The sequence below is a fragment of the Oryx dammah genome, unplaced genomic scaffold, assembly GCF_014754425.2.
Source record: "Oryx dammah isolate SB20612 unplaced genomic scaffold, SCBI_Odam_1.1 HiC_scaffold_23, whole genome shotgun sequence".
Lineage (NCBI taxonomy): Eukaryota > Metazoa > Chordata > Mammalia > Artiodactyla > Bovidae > Oryx > Oryx dammah.
Genome location: NW_024070207.1, coordinates 9,046,264 through 9,066,129, shown reverse-complemented (window position 1 = coordinate 9,066,129; position 19,866 = coordinate 9,046,264).

Genomic DNA, 19,866 nt, shown 5'->3' with positions numbered 1-19,866 from the left:
GTATGCCCAGCAGTGGGATTGCTGGGTCATATGGCAGTTCTATTTCCAGTTTTTTAAGGAATCTCCACACTGTTCTCCATAGTGGCTGTACTAGTTTGTATTCCCACCAACAGTGTAAGAGGGTTCCCTTTTCTCCACACCCTCTCCAGCATTTATCGCTTGTAGACTTTAGGATTGCAGCCATTCTGACTGGTGTGAGGTGGTACCTCATTGTGGTTTTGATTTGCATTTCCCTGATAATGAGTGATGTTGAGCATCTTTTCATGTGCTTGTTAGCCATCTGTATGTCTTCTTTGGAGAAATGTCTGTTTAATTCTTTGGCCCATTTTTTGATTGGGTCATTTATTTTTCTGGAATTGAGCTGCAGGAGTTGCTTGTATATTTTTGAGATTAATTCTTTGTCAGTTGCTTCACTTGCTATTATTTTCTCCCATTCTGAAGAGTGTCTTTTCACCTTGCTTATAGTTTCCTTCATTGTGCAAAAGCTTTTAATTTTAATTAGGTGCCATTTGTTTATTTTTGCTTTTATTTCCAATATTCAGGGAGGTGGGTCATAGAGGATCCTGCTGTGATTTATGTCGGAGAGTTTTGCCTATGTTCTCAGTTTTCCAGTTCCTGGTCTTACATTTAGATCTTTAATCCATTTTGAGTTTCTTTTTGTGTATGATGTTAGAAAGTGTTGTAGTTTCATTCTTTTACAAGTGGTTGACCAATTTTCCCAGCACCACTTGTTACTATATTTTTAAGATATTTTTTGAATTGATACTACTTTTCACTTTGTTTAAATTATTAGGTTTTTAAATTTATGAAAGTGGAAGTGTTAGTCATTCAGTCGTGTCTTCTTTGCATCCCCATGACTGTAGCCAACTAGGCTTCTCTGTCCATGGAATTCTCCAGGCAAGAATACTGGAGAGAGTTACCATTTCCTTCTCCAGTGGATCTTCCCAACCCAGGGATCAAAGCCAGGTCTCCTGCTTTGCAGGCAGATTCTTTACCTTCTGAGCCCCACATGTATAGAGAACCTCTATTTCTGTCATGTAAAAAAAAAATCTTGTTTCTAGCAAAGGTGGACACTGTGGACTGAATATTTGTTTCCCTCAAATTTATCTGTTGAAGTCATAACTCCGGTCCCTCCCTCTCAACGTGATGGTGTTTAGAGGTGGGGCCTTCGGTAGCTAGATTTTGAGGATGGACCTCTCATGACATGGGGTTAGTGCCTTTACATTGTTACTCAGTCCTGTCTGACACTTTGTGACCCCATGGACTGCAGCACACCAGGGTTCTCTGTCTTTCACTATCTCCCAGAGTCTGCTCAAACTCTTGTCCATTGAATCGATTATGCCAGTCAACCATTTCATCTTCTGTCATCCCCTTTTCCTGCCTTCAATCTTTCCCAGCATCAGGGTCTTTTCCGGTGAGTCAGTTCTTCACATCAGGTGGCCAAAGTATTGGAGCTTCAGCTTTGGCATCAGTCCTTCCAGTAAGTATTCAGGTTTGATTTCCTTTAGGATTGACTGGCTTGATCTTGCTGTCCAAGGGACTCCCAAGACTCTTCTCCAACACCACAGTTTGAAAGCATCAGTTCTTTGGCACTCAGTCTTCTTTATGATCCAACTCTCACATCCATACATGACCACTGGAAATACCATAGCTTTGACTATACAGACATTTGTGGGCCAAGCGATATCTCTGCTTTTCAATATACTGTCTAGATTTGTCAGCTTTTCCTTTACAAAAAATGTCTTTTGTCTCATGGCTAAAGACACTGTCCACAGTGATTTTGGAGCCCAAGAAAATAAAGTGTGTCACTGTTTACATTGTTTCCCCATCTATTTGCCATGAAGTGATGGGACCAGATGCCATTGTCTTAATTTTTTGAATATGGAGTTTTAAGCCAGCTTTTTCATTCTCCCCTTCCTCCTTCATTAAGAGGCTCTTTAGTTCCTCTTCACTTTCTGCCATAAGGGTGGTGTCATCTGCATATCTGAGGTTATTGACATTTCTCCTGCCAATCTTGATTCCAGCTTGTGATTCCTCCAGCCTGGCATTTCCCATGATGTACTCTGCATAGAAGTTAAATAAGCAATGTGACAATATACAGCCTTAATGTACCCCTTTCCCATTTTTGAACTGGTCCATTGTTCCATGTCCAGTTCTAGCTGTTGCTTCTTGACCTCCATACAGGTTTCACAGGAGGCAGATAAGGTGGTCTGGTATTCCCATCTCTTTAAGAATTGTCCACAGTGTGTTGTGATCTACAAAGTCAAAGGCTTTCATGTAGTCAGTGAAGCAGATCTTTTTCTGGATATCTCTATGATTCAGATGTTGGCAATTTGATCTTTGGTTCCTCTGCCTTTTCGAAATCCAGCTTGTACATCTAGAAGTTCTCAGTTCAGGTACTGTGGATGCCTAGCATGATGGATTTTAAGCATTACCTTGCTAGCATGTGAAATGAGCACAATTGTACAGTGTAGTTTGAACATTCTTTGGCATTGCCCTTCTTTGGGATTGAAATGAAAAGTGACCTTTCCCAGTCCTGTGGCCACTGCTGAGTTTTTTAGATTTACTGACATAAATAGTGCCATACTTTAACAGCATCATCTATCAGGATTTTAAGTAGCTCAGTTAGAATTCCATCACATTCACTAGCTTTGTAGTAATACATCCTAAGGCTCACTTGACTTCACACTCCAGGATGTCTGGCTCTAGATGAGTGACCACACCATCGTAGTTATCTGGGTCATTAAGAGCTTTGTACAGTTCTTCTATGTATTCTTGCCACCTCTTCTTAATCTCTTTTGCTTCTGTTAGGTACATACCGTTTCTGTCCTTTATTGTACCCATCTTTGCATGAAATATTCCCTTGGTATCTAATTTTCTTGAAGAGATCTCTAGTCTTTCCCATTTTATTGTTTTCCTCTGTTTCTTTGCATCATTCACTTAAGAAAGCTTTCTTATCTCTCCTTGCTGTTCTATGGAACTCTGCATTCAGTTGGATATATCTTTCTGTTTCTCCTTTGCCTTTCACTTCTTTTCTCAGCTATTTATAAGGCCTCCTCAGACAAATACTTTGCCTTCTTGCTTTCTTTGGGATGGTTTGGATCACTGCCTCCTGTCCAGTGTTACAAACCTCCATCCACAGTTCTTTAGGCACTCTTGTCTATCAGATCTAATCCCTTGAATCTATTTGTCACTTCCACTGGATAATCATAAGGGATTTGATTTAGGTCATACCTGAATGGCCTAATGGTTTTCCCTACTTTCTTCAATTTAAGTCTAAATTTTACAATAAGGAGTTCAAGATCTGAGCTACAGTCAGCTCCCAGCCTTGTTTTTGCTGAGTCTGTAGAGCTTCTCCATCCTTGACTGCAAAGAATATAATCAGTCTGATTTTGGTATTGACCATCTGGTGATGTCCATGTATAGAGCTGTCTTTTGTGTTGTTGGAAGAGAGTGTTTGCTATGATCAGTGCATTCTCTTGACAAAACTCTGTTAGCCTTTGCCCTGCTTCATTTTGTACTCCAAGGCCAAACTTGCCTGTTACTCTAGGTTTCTCTTGACTTCCTACTTTTGCATTTCAGTCCCCTATGATGAAAAGGACCTCTTTTGGGGGGTGTTCTAGCAGGTCTTGTAGATCTTCATAGAACCGTTCAGCTTCAGCTTCTTCAGCATTAGTGGTTGGGGCATAGACTTGGATTACTGTGATGTTGAATAGTTTGCCCTGGAAACGAATCAAGATCATCCTGTCATTTCTGTCATTTTTGAGACTGCACCCAAGTACTGCATTTTGGACTCTTGTTGACTATGTGGACTACTCCATTTCTTCTAAGGGGTTCTTGCCCACAGTAGTAGATAAAATGGTCATCTGAATTAAATTCACCCCTTGCCATCCATTTTAGTTCACTGATTCCTAAAATGTTAATGTTCACACTTGCCATCTCCTGTTTGACAACTTCTAATTTACCTTGATTCATGAAACTCACATTCCACGGTCCTATGCAGTATTGTTATTTACAGCATCTGACTTTACTTTCACCACCAGATACATCCATAGCTGAGCGTCATTTCCAGTTTGACAGCCTCTTCATTCCTTCTGGAGCTATTTCTCCATTCTTCTCCAGTAACATATTGGGCACTTACCAACCTGGGGGTTTCATCTTTCAGTGTCATATCTTTTTGCCTTTTCATACTGTTCATGGGGCTCTCAAGGCAAAATGCTGAAGTGGTTTACATTCCCTTCTCCATTGGACCACGTTCTGTCAGAACTCTCCACCATGACCCATCTGTCTTGCGTGGCCCTACACGGCATGGCTCATAATTGCATTAAGTTACACAAAGCTTTGGTCCATGTGATCATTTTTGTTAATTTTCTGTGATTGTGGTTTTCATTCTGTCTGCCCTCTGATGGATGAGGATAAGAGGCTTGTGGAAGCTTCCTGATAGGAGGAACTGGCTGTGGAGAAAACTGAGTCTTGCTCTGGTGGGCAGGGCCTTGGTCAGTAAATCTTTAATCCAGTTTTCTGTTGGTGGATGGGGCTGTGTTCCCTTCCTGTAATTTGGCCTGAGACCAAACTATGGTAGGGATTGTTCTTGTTCAATCACCAAGTTGCCTCCAACTCTTTGTAACCCCATGAACTATAGCATGCCAGGCTTCCCTGTCCTTCACTATCTCCCGGAGTTTGCTCAGACTCATGTCCATTGAGTTGGTGATGCCATCCAGTCATCTCATCCTCTGTCATCCCCTTCTCCTCCTGCTCTCAGTCTTTTCCAGCATCAGGGTGTTTTCCAGTGAGTTGGCTCTTCACATCGGGTGGCCAAAGTATTGGAACTTCAGCTTCAACATCAATCCTTCCAATGAATATTCAGGGTTGATTTCCTTTAGGATTGACTCGTTTTATCTCCTTGCTGTCCAAGAGTCTTAAGAATCTTCTCTAGAACCACAATTCAGAAGCATCAGTTCTTCATCAATGGTAGGGTTTATGGCAGTAATGGTGACCCCCTCCAAAAGAACTTATGCCAGCATATCCCAGCTCCCAGGACTGCTGCTGTCAGTGTCCCTGACCCCCTGGCAGGCCACTGTCAACCCGTGCCTCCACTGGAGACTCCCAAACACTCAAAGGCAGGTCTGGCTCAGTCTTTTCTGGGGTCACTGATCCTTTCTCCTGGGTCCTGAGTCCAGGAGACCCAGAAAGTCTAGGAGTGCCTTTAATGGAGACGATAACAGATAATCTTTCCCTCCCCTTTGAGAAAAATCCATCAGGGAAGGCTGCTGTCTACAAGCTTGGAAGAAGATTCATCCTGATACCCTGATCTTGGAATTTCAGCCTTCAGAATTGTGAGAAGTAAATTTGTTTTTTAAAGCCACCCAGTCTGTGGTATTTTTATTATATAGCAGCCTGATCTAAGACAATGGGCAGTAGTGTTTAACAGACTGTATCATTGACATCATTAACGCTTTAGTTTTATAATACTCAGAAAAGGGTATCTTCCCAAGGAACATAATAGTGTGTGTGAATTAAAGTCCACTTTATGTATAGGAGTGCAGACTTTTTCAGCTTGTCAGAAAGAATATTAGCTTATCTAGTTTGATTTGGTGCACAGAGCTGAAGGTGGCTGCTGCTCCTGCTGCTAAGTCGCTTCAGTCGTGTCCGAGTCTGTGCAACCCCATAGACGGCAGCCCACCAGGCTCCTCCATCCCTGGAATTCTCCAGGCAAGAACACTGGAGTGGGTTGCAATTTCCTTCTCCAGTGCGTGAAAGTGAAGTCGCTTAGTCGTGTCCGACTCTCTGAGACCCCATGGACTGCAGCCCACCAGGCTCCTCCGTCCATGGGATTTTCCAAGCAAGAGTAGTGGAGTGGGGTGCCATTGCATTCTCCGAGCTGAAGGCTGGATGTTAAATCCTTTCATTGCTTCTAGTTTTAGATTCGTCATTACTATTACCTTGGGCTTCCCTGGTGGCAAAGTGGTAAAGAATCTGCTTGCAATGCGGGAAACATGGGTTTGATTCCTGGGTTGGGAAAGTCTCCTGGAGAAGGAAATGGCAACCCACTCCAGTATTCTTGCCTGCAGTATAGCATGGACAGAGGAGCCTGGCAAGCTGTAGTCTGTGGTGCTGCAAGAGTCAGACGCAACTTCAGGACCGAACAACAAAATGGCCTTGGAAGTCACTTAAGTATTTTGCCTCTTGATTACTTCTTTGGTAAAATTTATATTCTGAGATTTATTTTTCAAAGGTTTGGCATGTAAAATGATAGAAAGCCTGTAAAAATTTCATTGAAAAGCCAAAAAGAGGAGAAATGATATATAGGTTTTTCCTACTTTGCAAGCTGTATTTGATCAAAGTATACTATCTTATAAAAATTCAATTAAAGATTTAGGAAGTAGGTTGGATGGCATTGCTGACTCAATGGGCATGAATTTGAGCAAACTCTGGGAGACAATGAAGGACAGGTAAGCCTGGCATGCTGCAGTTCATGGGACCGCAAGAAGTTGGATACAACTTAACGGCTTAACAACAACAGGAGGTAGTAGCTTACTGGAATAATGTATTTTCTCTATACTTTACTCTCTGTGTGAACAGAGCTTTCCTGAGACTTTCTGACAAAAGTGCTGGAAGTTTGAATTAGCACCTACTTAATAGTTTGCCATCCTAAGCATTAGAACAAGAGTGAATATTTTATATGTTATACTTTCCCCTTGTATCTATATGTAGATGTACTTTCTGTTACTTGGGGTAATGGAGGAAAAAATAGTATATAATTTTTAATTAGATGTTTGTTAATTTCAACTTAAAAAATAGAACTGAATCCTTTTTGTAATCAGGTTTGTGGACTAGGTTAAATTCATAAACGTGATCACCAGTTTCTACATAGTCAATTGAAAACTGTAATGGGGAGGAATTCTAGGTGGCAATATGAAAAGACCAATGGAAATTCTCCCCAGAAAAATATTTGCCTAATGGGTATTAAAGTTAGCCAAGACCATCATTCAGAGTCTCGAAAGAATGATAAAGGGATTTGCAGCAAATTGAAAACCATTTACTAAATATCTGCAAAGCTTAGTAATAGGAGTCTTAACATGTGAGCTAGAGGTTACACCCATTTCCCCACCCAGCTCCTTGTTGCAGAACAGGTATTACAGAGAGCTTGGCAGCCAAGTGGCAGCTCCTATCTCCCTTAGATACTGTCCATAATATAGAGGTTCAAACAGGGTCATAGAAAAACTCAAAAATTGGCAACACCATGGTGCTGCCTGAGGGACCTTACTTTATTTGGATTGTGTAGCAATTTGTGCCTTCAAGGAATTGTACAAAGTAAAAATCAGCAAACAATCAGTGGAGCCTGGTATCAAACAATCAAAAGCATGGTATGATACTTATAGAGGCAGACCAGCCAGAAGTTTAACATATGAGAGAAAGAGCCAGCAAAGGAGGTCTGGTGATAAGGATGAGTGTACACATACCTAAGGCTCTGCTCTCTCTGGAGCAACTGAAGAAGAAACTTATTTGCTATTAGTCCTTGACTAAATGTGAGACAATTTGTAGACTCCCAGAAGTGTGAAAGCAATCTCTAAACCGCACTGGTCAAGCAGCAAAAGAAGAAAATCTTATTGGCTCCATTGTACTTGGGGGCTATGGTACAACTCCAGTCAATCAGTGGATGACTGCTAAACAATACCTCTGACACAGGGAATTACTTTAGGAACCTAGGTGTCAAGATAAAAATTAAAAATCCAAAAATTAGGGCCTGCACACGAGAAATTAGTCCAGCCAAGTTACTATACAGACTCTGGAGCAGAGACAACCAAATCCAGTGCTGCTACAATATGTTACCTAACTTCAGATTAATAAACAGGAAAGTGTGACCTATATGCAGGGGGAAAAAAAGATTGCCTTTGAGGGGGAGTCAGATGTTGAACTTGGTGACTAAGGACTTCAAACATCTATTTTAAATACATTCAAAGAACTTAAACCATGTTTAAATAATTAAAGGAATATGTGATGACAGTGACTCATTGAAAATACTCCGACTTCTGTGGTGGTCCAGTGTTTAATAATCCATTCCTGCCAATGCTGGGGACACAGGTTCGATCCCTGTTCCAGCAATATTCCATGTGCCACAGAACAACTCAGTCCATGTGCCACAATTGCTGAAGCCCACATGCCAAGAACCTGTGCTCCACCACTAGAGGAGCCACTGCAGTGAGAAGCCCATGCCCCACATCTAGAGAGTAGCCCCTGCTTGCCACAACTAGAGAAAGCCCACACACAGCAACACAGACCCAGTGCAGCCAAAGACAAGTGGGAGAAAAGAAAATGCTAGTAAAGGATATAATACACCCACCAGACCCCAAATCAAAAAGCTGAACTTTTCATTTGAAAAGAGTGAAGAAAAATGAACAGAGCCTTATGAAAATGTGGTACAACATTAAGCACACAAACATTCATAATGGGTATAACAGAGGAGGAGACAAAACAGACAAAATATATTTGAAGAAATAATGTCTGCCCTAAATTTGATGAAAAGCAATGTATATGTTCAAGAAGCTCAAGAAAAATACTAGTAAAGCAAATCCAACATAAAAACATGATCAACTGGGATTTACTTACCCCAGTAGTGCAAATAGAAGGATGGCTTAACATCACTGTGTCAAAACATTGTTTTTTTTTTTTGGCCATGCCATACAGCATGTGGGAATAATCTTAGTTTCCCAACCAGGGATTAAACCCTTTCCCCCTGCATTAGGAGCATGGAGTCCTAATCACTGGACCACTAGGAAAGTCCCAAAATATTGTTTAAAGAAAGTAAAAATGCATCTAATAAATGCAAAGACATCCCATGATCATAGATCAGAAGACTGAATATTGTTAATATAGTAGTACTCCCAAAACTGATCTACACTTTGAATACAGTCCCTATCAAAACCCCACTTGGTATTTTGCAGAAATTGATAAGGTGATCCTGAAAATTCAAATGGAAACAAAAACTGCCACGAATAACCAAAACAATACTGGAAAAGAAGAACAAAATTGGAGGCTTCACATTTCCTGGATGCTAAGCTTACTAATCAAGATAGTGTTGTACTGGCATAAGGATAAGCAAAGATCAATGGAATAGAATTGAGAGTCCAGAAAGAAACCCAGTTCATTGTGGGTCAATTTGATTCTCAACAAGGATAACAAGACAGTTCAATGGGGAAAGAAAGTGGTGTTGGGACAACTGGATATTCCCATGCAATAGAGTTTGTGCTGAGTCATTTCAGTCGTGTCCAACTATGTACAACCCTATGGACTGTAGCCCGCCAGGTTCCTCTGTCCATGGGATTCTCCAGGAAAGAATACAGAAGTGTTGTATTCCCTTCTCCAGGGGATCTTCCCAACCCATAGATCAAACCCACACTGCTTATGTCTCCTGCATTGGCAGGCTGGTTCTTTACCATGCCACCTGGGAAGCAAAGAGTATAGTTGGACCATATATCACATCAAATGCAAAGCTTAACTCAAAATGGATGAGAAACATTAATGTCTAAAACTGTAAAACTCCTAGACAAAACATTGGAATAAATCTTCATGACCTTAAGTTAGTCGTTGATTTTGTAGCTCTGATAACAAAAGCACAAACAAAAAAATTCATGAACTTCATCAAAATTAAAAACTTTGTGCTTCAATGAGACCACCAAGAAAGTGAAGAGAAACTTCACAGAATGAGAGAAAATATTTGCAAATCATGTATCTCATGAATGTCTTGTATACAGAGTACTTAAACAACACTTACAATCCAATCATAAGGATGGTACAATTTTAAAAATGGGCAAAATATCTGACTAGATATTTCTTCCCAGTAAAGTGTATGAATGGATAATAAGAACATGAAAAAGATGCTCAACATCGTTCATCATTAAGTAAATTCAATCAAAACCATAATGCAATACCACCTCACACCCTCTAAAATGACTATAATAAAGACACGACAAGCGAGGATGTGGAGAAATTGAAACTTACACACTGCCGACTGGGCTGTAAGTGGTGTAGCCACTCGGGAATATGATTTGACAGTTCCTCAAGATCTTAAACATAGAGATACTATATGACTGGGTAATTCCACTCTTGGATATATGCTCAAAAGAAATGAAAACATGTCTTTGCAAAAACTTGTACACAAATGCTCATAGCAACATTATTCATACTAGCCTCAAAGTGGGATTAACCCAAATGTCCTGCTGATGAATGAATAAATAAAATATGCCATTACCATATAATGGAATACTGTTTAGCAAAAAGAAAAAAGAAAGGTGAAGAAGCAGTACGTATTATAATATGGACAAACCTCAAAAACATTATACAAAGTGAAATAAGTCACAAAAGAGCACATATTGTATGGTTCCACTTATATGAAAGTGTCCACAACAGGCAAATCAGTAAAGACAGAAAATAGTTAAGTGGTTGTCTGGGGCTGATGGAGATAGGGTGAAGATAATGGGAGGTACTATAGACTGAAGTAGGAAGTCAAGAAACACCTGAAGTAACAGGCAAATTTGGTCTTGGAGTACAGAATGAAGCAGGGCAAAGGCTAATAGAGTTCTGCCAAGAGAACACATTGGTCATAGCAAACACCTTCTTCCAACAACACAAGAGAAGACTACACATGGACATCACCAGATGGTCGACACCAAAATCAGATTGATTATATTCTTTGCAACCAAAGATGGAGAAGCTCTATACAGTCAGCAAAAACAAGACTGGGAGCTGACTGTGACTCAGATCATGAACTCCTTATTGCCAAATTCTGACTGAAATTGAAGAAAGTAGGGAAAACCACTAGACCATTCAGGTATGACCTAAATCAAATCCCTTATGATTACACAGTGGAAGTGACAAATAGATTCAAAGGATTAAATCTGATAGACAGAGTGCCTAATGAACTATGGATGGAGGTTCATGACATTGTACATGAGACAGGAATCAAGACCATCCCCAAGAAAAATAAATGCAAAAAAGCAAAATGGCTGTCTGAGGAGGCTGTACAAATAGCTGTGAAAAGAAGGGAAGCGAAAAGCAAAGGAGAAAAGGAAAGATATACCCATTTGAATGCAGAGTTCCAAAGAATAGCAAGGAGAGATAAGAAAGCCTTCCTCAGCGATCAGTGCAAAGAAATAGAGGAAAAGAACAGAGTGGGAAAGACTAGAGATCTCTTCAAGAAAATTAGAGATACCAAGGGAACATTTCATGCACAGATGGGCTCAATAAAGGACAGAAATGGTATGGACCTAACAGAAGCAGAAGATATTAAGAAGAGGTGGCAAGAATGCACAGAAAACTGTACAAAAAAAATCTTCATGACCCAGATAATTACGAAGGTGTGAGCACTCACCTAGAGCCAGACATCCGGGAATGTGAAGTCAAGTGGGCCTTCAAAAGCATCACTAGGAATAAAGCTAGTGGAGGTGATGGAATCCCAGTTGGGCTATTTCAAATCCTGAAAGATGATGCTGTTAAAGTGCTGCACTCATCAGGATGAGGTGATGGAGTGCCAGCAAATTTGGAAAACTCAGCAGTGGCCAGAGGACTGGAAAACGTCAGTTTTCATTCCAATCCCAAAGAAAGGCAATGCCAAAGAATGCTCAAACTACCACACAATTGCACTCATCTCACACGCTAGTAAAGTGATGCTTAAAATTCTCCAAGCCAGACTTCAGCAATACATAAACCATGAACTTCCAGATTTTCAAGCTGGTTTTAGAAAAGGCAGAGGAACCAGAGATCAAATTGCCAACATCCAATGGATCATTGAAAAAGCAAGAGAGTTCCAGAAAAACATCTGCTCTATTGACTACGCCAAAGCCTTTGACTGTATGGATCACAATAAACTGTGGAAAATTCTGAAAGAGATGGGAATACCAGACCACCTGACCTGCCTCTTCAGAAACGTATATGCAGGTCAGAAAGCGACAGTTAGAACTGGACATGGAACAACAGACTGGTTCCAAATAGGAAAAGGCTGTATATTGTCATCCTGCGTATTTAACTTATATGCAGAGTATATCATGAGAAACGCTGGGCTGGAAGAAGCACAAGCTGGAATCAAGATTGTCGGGAGAAATATCAATCACCTCAGATATGCAGATGACACTACCCTTATGGCAGAAACTGAAGAGGAACTAAAAAGCCTCTTGATGAAAGTGAAAGTGGAGAGTGAAAAATTTGGCTTAAAGCTCAACATTCAGAAAATGAAGATCATGGCATCTGGTCCCCTCACTTCATGGGAAATAGATGGGGAAACAGTGGAAACAGCGTCAGACTTTATTTCTGGGGACTCTCAAATCACTGCAGATGGTGACTGCAGCCATGAAATTAAAAGACGCTTACTCCTTGGAAGAAAAGTTATGACCAACCTAGATAGCATATTGAAAAGCAGAGACATTACTTTGCCAACAAAGGTCCGTCTAGTCAAGGCTATGGTTTTTCCAGTGGTCATGTATGTTGGACTTTGAAGAAAGCTGAGCACCGAAGAATTGATGCTTTTGAACTGTGGTGTTGGGGAAGACTCTTGAGAGTCCCTTGGACTGCAAGGAGATCCAACCAGTCCATTCTAAAGGAGATCAGTCCTGGGTGTTCTTTGGAAGGACTGATGTTGAAGCTGAAACTTCAATACTTTGGCCACCTGATGCAAAGAGCTGACTCATTTGAAAAAACCCTGATGCTGGGAAAGATTGAGGACAGGAAGAGAAGGGGACAACAGAGGATGAGGTGGTTGGATGGCATCACTGACTCGATGGACATGGGTTTGGGTGGACTCCGGGAGTTGGTGATGGACAGGGAGGCCCGCGTGGTGCGATTCACAGGGTCACAAAGAGTCGGACACGACTGAGTGACTGAACTGAACTGATAGACTGAAAGTTTGTGTTCCTTCAAAATTTATTTGCTGAATTACCAGTGTGATGATATTTGGAGTGAGGCCTTTGAGGGTGATCAAGTTGTGAGGGTGCACCTCTTATGAATGGGATGAATACCCTTATAAAAGAGACCCCAGAGAGCTTCCTTGCCTTTTTCATCAGGTAAGGTTATAGCAAGAAGATGGCTGTCTATGAGCCAGGAAGCTGGTCCTCACCAAACACACTACATCTTTCAGTGCCTTGATCTTGGACGCCCCAGCCTCCAGAACTATGAGAAATAAGTTTCTTGTTTATATGCTACCCAGTTATAGCAGCCCGAATGGACTAAGACTGGAGGTGACTGCTAATGGATATGAGGTTTTCTTTTTATTTTCATTCTCATTAAAAAAAAAAAAAAACTTTTAATTGGTAGAAAATTGCTTTACAATGCTGTGTTGGTCTCTGCCATACAACAGTGCAAATCAGTCATAATTATATATATATCCCCTCCCTCTTGAGCCTCCCTCCTTTTCCCCCATCCCACCCCTCTAGGTCATCACAGAGGGTGGGACAAATTGAGAAAGTAGCATTGACATATGTACACTACCATTGTAAAATAGATAGTGGGAAGTTGCTATACAACACAGGGAGCTCAGCCTGGCACTCTATGAGGTTTCTTTTTAAGATGATAAAAGTATTCTAAACTCTGTAAATATGATAAAAACCACTGAATTTTATGTTATTAAGTATATCAGTAAAGTTCTTTAAAGCTTATAGAACTGTCTTAAGTCCTGTTTTGGAAAGGATGAGATAAGTAATCTTAAAGATCTCATGTTTGGATAATGATTATCTTAACTGTATAATAATGAATTTGAAAAAAAAATTATAGTCATAAAATCACTATTTGTGTCTCTTCTCATACCTTATTCTCTTCCAGTCTAGGAAATTAGGCCTATGCAAAGAGAATTTTATATGATAACTGTGTAGCTAGCAAATATTTTAAAGAATTTTTAAAGGTAGATATTAGCTTTGCATGTTTATTGAAGATATTTTAGGATCAGCAAGGAAAAAAGATAAGCTGGAACAATTTTCTAAAGTATAGATAGGTAAGTGGAAGTAGGTTATGAAATTGTGGGTAAAAATCATTGTAATATTATTTCTCTTTTAAAACGGTTTTGATCAATTTTAGAGGTATTTGCATATTTTTCTACCAAAAATAGAATATATAATATAATTACAATAGATATATTCAAACAAATTAAGGGCAACTGAGTTTCTAACAAAATATTTAGTTTTCTTTATTCTGAATGAGGATACGGTCAGAGTGAATATTTTAAATAGAAATGGGAAATTTTCACATTTCTATATGGATAATCGTGAAGAAAAATTTACTAACCTATTTAATTTCAGGTGAGAATTGTAAAAATTAAGTTTATTTCAATTACTTAACCTGTTTTCTAAGCTGCTCTGTGTAAGAAAATCTTAGTTGTGTTTAGAATTCCATGTTACTATTGAATTTAGAATAACTTAGCATCTCCCCCTGCTGGACGTTTACCCCACTACAAGGAATTTGACCTCTGCTAGATCCCTGGGTTGGGAAGGTCCTCTGGAGAAGGAAATGACAACCCACTCCAGTACTCTTGCCTAGAAAATTCCATGGATGGAGGAGCCTGGTGGGCTACAGTCCATGGGGTCGCAAAGAGTCGGACACGACTGAGCTACTTCACTTTCACTTTCACTAGCCTCTGCTAGTGCAGACAAAGGAAAAATGAGTGTGTTGAGCTGAATCAGGGAGCTAGAGTACAATTCTGATTTCTGCCCTTCTTGACTACAAAGATCCATTTCCCTTCTGTCTGGAAATAAATTGAGCTTACCTCAACTTGAGGATTCTTGATATAGACTTAGAGTCTAGGGGTCAGACAATAATTGAATCTTGCTGGGTTCTATACCTCTTGAAAAACCCTACCCCTATTAGCCATTCCCTTGTGTTTCAACTGGTCAAGAATCCGCTTGCAATGCAGGAGACCTGGGTTTGATCCCTGAGTTGGGAAGATCCTGTGGAGAAGGGAAAGGCTACCCACTCCAGTATTCTGGCCTGGAAAATTCTGGGGACTGTATAATCCATGGGGTCGCAAAGAGTTGGACACGACTGAGCAAATTTCACTCAGACATATTGACTAATAGCTACATTAGATCATTTTACCTTAAACCTCAGATTTTTTCTTGACATTAATAAAGATTCTTTCTTTTCTTAGCATTTTATCATTCTAGTACCAAATACCTTTGACAACTTTTCATATTTTGCATTTTTGTGTTATCAGGTTTATTTAAGAACTCTGCAAGACTAGTTTTGGTAAGATAACTTTTATATTTGATGCTTTTTTCTTATTCTGTAAAATACACATAATACTTACAACCTTAATCATTTTAAATTATACAGTTCAGTGGTAGTAAGTATATTTGCAATGTTGTGCAATCTTCAGCAATATCTACTTCCAGAACTTTTTATCATCCAAAAAGAAAACCCTGCCCCCATTAAGCAGTTGCTCCTCACTTCCCCCTCTTCTCTCAGCCCAATATGCTGCATAGTTCATATAAGTAGAATCATACAATATGTGGCCTTTTGTGTCTGGCTTCTTTCACATGCATAATGTGGCAACATGTATCAGAACTTCATTTTTTTCATGGCTGAATAATATTTCACTGCTGGCGACGGAATGAAACACCAACACTGCAGAGTGGTTTGAATCTTTATATTTTAACACTTGCTTTTTACAGCTGCTTTATTTTATATCCCTTGCACAACAACCTACAGGGCAAGTTGCCAAGCACTATGATTTAGAGACTATACAGTGCGCAGGTGCAGGGCGAGATAACCTTTACCTTGACTTATTTACTGCAGCTAAGACTTTGTTTTGGGGAACTTCCTTATCAACTTAGAATCCATTTTGTCCCTGGGTCTGTTCCTTTTGAGGAATCAGAGAAACATCCTTGTGTGCAAGAAATGTTCTTTTCCCACGGGAACAAACAGAAGATTCTTAGCTAAACATCTCGTTTGCAACAATGTTCAGCCCTGGTTGAGAGTCTCCTTTGCAAGCACTTCTCAACCTTCCTTATACCTTGTTCCCTACACTGGGCAGAACATCTCATTTGCAAGAATGTTCAGCCCTGGTTGAGAGTCTCGTTTGCAAGCACTTCTCAACCTTCCTTATACCTTGTTCCCTACATTTCACGGTATGGACACACCACTTTTGTTTATTCATCAGATGATGCACATTTGAGTTGCTTCCACCTTTGGCTATTGTGAATAGTGCTGCAGTGAAAATTTATTTATACAAATTTTTATTTTAACACCTGTGTTTCAGTTTTTTTGGGTGTGTACCTAGGAATAGTATTGCAAAGTTATATGGTAATTACATGTTTAACTTACTGAGGAACTGCCAAACTGTCTTCCAAAGTGTCTGCACCACTTTTCATTCTCATTAGCAATGTATGAGAGCTCCATTTTCTTCCACATCCTTGCTAACACTTGTTATTTTTCATTTTGTAAAAAGTGATCTTACTTTAAAAAAAACTGTTTAATTTGGCTGTGATGGGTCTTTGTTGCTGCAGGGCTTTTTTCTAGTTGTGGGGAGTGGACTTCTCATTGCAGTGGCTTCTCTAGCTGTGGAGCACAGGCTCTAGGGCCTGCGGGCTTCAGTAGTTCTGGCATGTGGGCTCAGTAGTTGCATTTCCCAGGCTCTAGAGCACAGGCTTCATATTTGCCGTGCATGGGCTCAGTTGCTCCGTGGCATGGATCCAACCCATGTCCACCATATTGGCAGGTGGATTTTTTAACCTTTTTAACTTTTTAACACTTTTAACCTTTTTAACTTTGACTATACAGAATTTTGTTGGCAAAGTGATGTCTCTGCTTTTTAATACACTGTCTAGGTTTGTCATAGCTTTTCTTACAAGGAGCAAGCATCTTTTAATTCATGGCTACATTCACCATCTGCAGTGATTTGGGAGCCCAAGAAAATAAAATCTGCCACTGTTTCCACTTTTCTTCATCTATTTGCCATGAAGGGATGGGATTGGATGCCATGATTTTAGTTTATTGAATATTGAGGGTTTTTTTTCAATGGTTTAAAAAATATCTATTTGGCTGCACCAGGTCTTTTTAAAAATTAATTAATTTATTTTAACTGGAGGCGAATTACTTTATAATATTGTGGTGGTTTTTACCATACATTGACATGAATCAGCCACAGGTGTACGTGTGTCCCCCCATCCTGAACCCCCCTCCCACCTTCCTCCCCACCCCATCCCTCTGGGTTGTCCTAGAGCACCAGCTTTGAGTGTCCTGCTTCATGAATCAAACTGGCACTGGTCGTCTATTTTACATGTGGTAATGTACATGTCCAGTGCTATTCTCTCATCTGTTTGCCATGAAGTGATGGGACCGGATGCATGATCTTAGTTTACTGAATGTTGAGTTTTAAGCCAGCTTTTTCACTCCTCTCTTTGATTCTTCATCAAGAGGCTCTTTAGGTCCTCTTCATTTTCTGCAATTAGAGTGGCATCATCTGCATATTTGATTGTTGATACTTCTCCCAGCAATCTTGATTCCAGCTTGTGATTTATCCAGCCCAGCATTTTGCATGATATACTCTGCACAGAAGTTAAATAAGCAGTAGTATCACTTTTCATGCTTGTGCTAAGTTGCTTCAGTCATGTCCGACTCTGTGTCAGACTATGGATTACAGCCCCCCAGGCTCCTCTGTCCATGAGCTTCACCAGACACGAGTACTAAAGTGACTGCAGCCATCCAGACTCCTCTGTCCGTGAGATTCTCCAGGCAAGAATACTGGAATGGGTTGTCATGCCCTCCTCCAAGGGATCTTCCTGACCCAGGGATTGAACCTGTGTCTCTTATGTCTCCTGCATTGGCAAGTGGGTTCTTTACCGCTATCACCACCTGGTTAACCAGGGCTAAAAACTATTATTTCTGCAACTACATCTTCTATCAGCAACTGCCACCCATCAGAGCCAAAAGCAGGAAGCATCTCTCTTTCTCCACCTTCTGATCTCCTGTCATTGCCTCTTATTTGCAGACCCGAAGAGCAAGCTAAGTTAGCAAAAGAGCCTGGGAAATGTACAGAGCAAAGTCTAGAATGGTAGAGTAGAGTTGAAGGGCAATGAGTAAATTACTGGCACAGGTCCAGTAAAATAGGAGAAAATAGGAGAAAAATAGATAGTGGGTAATTCTACTTTTTCTATTCCATCCTTAAAAGCTTGAGTATCTAGAAACTTTGAATAAAAACTTAACCTAATAGTATGGTAGTTAACAGAGTGGACTCTGAGGCTAGATGGCCTAGTTTAGAATCTAGACTCTGCCACACTCTAGGTGAGTGGCTTTGGGCAAGTTGTTTAATCTCTCTGTGTCTCAGTTATCTTATATGTAAAATAGGGATAATAATATCACCTTCCTTTTAGGGCTATTGTAAGATTTATGTGAATTAGTACATGTAAAGCACTTAGAACAGTTCAGTTCAGTTCAGTTCAGTCACTCAGTCGTGTCCAACTCTTTGCCAACCCATGAATTGCAGCATGCCAGGCCTCCCTGTCCATCACCAACTCCCGTAGTTCACTCAGACTCACATCCATCGAGTCAGTGATGCCATCCAGCCATCTCATCCTCTGTCGTCCCCTTCTCCTCCTCAGAGTCTTTTCCAATGAGTCAACTGTTCGCATGAGGTGGCCAAAGTACTGGCGTTTCAGCTTTAGCATCATCCCTTCCAAAGAAATCCCAGGGCTGATCTCCTTTAGAATGGAATGGTTGGATCTCCTTGCAGTCCAAGGGACTCTCAAGAGTCTTCTCTAACACCACAGTTTAAAAGCATCAATTCTTCAGCACTCAGCCTTCTTCACAGTCCACCTCTCACATCCATACATGACCACTAGAAAAACCATAGCCTTGACTAGATGGACCTTAGTCGGCAAAGTAATGTCTCTGCTTTTCCATATGCTATCTAGGTTGGTTATAACTTTTCTTCCAAGGAGTAAGCATCTTAATTTCATGGCTGCAGTCACCATCTGCAGTGATTTGGGAGCCCCCCGAAATAAAGTCTGATACTGTTTCCACTGTTTGCCCATCTATTTCCCATGAAGTGATGGGACCAGATGCCATGATCTTCGTTTTCTGAATGTTGAGCTTTAAGCCAACTTTTTCACTCTCCCCTTTCACTTTCATCAAGAGGCTTTTTAGCTCCTCTTCACTTTCTGCCATAAGGGTGGTGTCATCTGCATATCTGAGGTTATTGATATTTCTCCCAACAATCTTGATTCCAGCTTGTGTTTCTTCCAGTCCAGCATTTCTCATGATGTACTCTGCATATAACTTAAATAAGCAGGGTGACAATATACAGCCTTGACGTACTCCTTTTCCTTTCTGGAACCAGTCTGTTGTTCCATGTCCAGTTCTAACTGTTGTTTTCTGACCTGCATATAGGTTTCTCAAGAGGCAGGTTAGGTGGTCTGGTATTCCCATCTCTTTCAGAATTTTCCACAGTTTAATGTGATCCACACAGTCAAAGGTTTTGGCATAGTCAATAAAGCAGAAATAGATGTTTTTCTGGAACTCTCTTGCTTTTTTGATGATCCAGCGGATGTTGGCAATTTGATCTCTGGTTCCTCTGCCTTTTCTAAAACCAACTTAGAACAGTGCTTAGTATATAATGGTCACTTGATGAATGTTAACCATTATTATTTCTTCCCCCAGTTTACCACCATTAAGTACTATGGAGAAAGCAGTAAGCTTTCATTTTTCCTATATCCTGTTGGTTTTCAAGGAAATATTTTGCTTAACATGATAATTGATGAACTCAGAATCCTTACCCAGCAATTTTTCTTTGAAGTGAGAATCTTTAGTCAAGAAGAAGCTTCAAAAAGAAAAAATAAAAAAAAAAAAAGAAGAAGAAGCTTCAGATTTGCAGAGAGGAGTTGTGAGATA